Below are 1,319 nucleotides of genomic sequence, written 5' to 3'. Positions count from 1 at the left end.
TTCAACGTCATATTTTTGCGACGTATGGGTGCGTTCGAAACATGAATGGTTGGCCACTTTAGTGACAATATCGGAGATGCGGGTGTTTGGAGGATATATTGGCAGGATGTTGTTCGGCCCGAGACTCGATGGTCGATGGTAGGCAAACCGTGCAAATATATCCTCCAAACACCGGGTTAGAGGGCATTATTACTTTTATACAAAAGGTTACCAACATATTCAAATAATGATTGACATATTTTCATTAAAAAAAGGTTATTTTGTGGAATTTATTCATAGTATTTTATCCTTCCACATGAGACAGTCCTGACACAAATTTAGGGTTGCTCCCCAAGCCATTCGTTCTATCGATTCAGTTGCCAGAGCTGCGACCCAGTTGTTCAGTCTTTTTGTTCTGTATCTATGGACGCGACCCAGTCATTCGTTCTAAATACTGGCAAACTGGCTGCCAACGTTCTTATCCCTTGCTTGCTAGCTAGCCAACTACAGTTAATTTACAGTCTTGTCAAACACTGCAGCCAGAATAACAACAGTAGCTGCATTTGCATTTGTTTAAACCTGTTTTCTAGTGAGATTTATTTCAACGCATCCATTACAATGAGCTAATGAGGCGCAATTTCGCCTGATATAGAAAATGTGATCCTTCATCAGGACACTATTTTTCAGAGGAGCTAGCCAACAACACAGCTAACATAATCACTTCAAACTGAAGCTGGAAAGAATGCAAACTAGCTGCACTTCATTTTGTTTGACCTTTTTTAATTTACATTTATTTGTATATATCCATAAACATGCCTGTCTGTCTCATCCAGACTGCCTACACGTTCATTACTATGGGACAGCTGGAGATCAAATTTGAATATTGAAACAATGTTGCAAATGTCGGAAAGACAGATAGCAAGGTTTATACACAAATGTCCACTGTTGAAAACTAAATGTTAGTGTGCAATGTGAGATAATGTCTAGATGCTTTTTATAGTGGAGATCAAGTTTATAAATTGCCTGGCTGGGCTGATGAGACAGTGGATTGCGCAGTCAGATGGAACAGAGTAAATAAGCGGGACTAAATAAGCGGGAATATGGTTTTAACCAACCAGTATTCAGGATTAGAACCACCCGTTGTATAATTAAGCACAGATACTGTAGAACAATGAGTTATAAAAAAATCTTTGACACGTGTGCAGCATTCCAGTAAAAGACTATCGAGGGATCAAAAGTGCAACAGAAAAATAATAAAATAAATAGCATGTATTTCACCCCAATATTTTGTGGAAGAGTTGCTGACTATTATGCAAGGGTGGTCTTAATGTTTAGAATGT

This window comes from Oncorhynchus masou, chromosome 5 (assembly GCF_036934945.1).
Source record: "Oncorhynchus masou masou isolate Uvic2021 chromosome 5, UVic_Omas_1.1, whole genome shotgun sequence".
Taxonomy (NCBI): domain Eukaryota; kingdom Metazoa; phylum Chordata; class Actinopteri; order Salmoniformes; family Salmonidae; genus Oncorhynchus; species Oncorhynchus masou.
The sequence above is the reverse complement of the archived record's forward strand: the minus strand, read 5'-3'. Positions refer to the sequence as shown.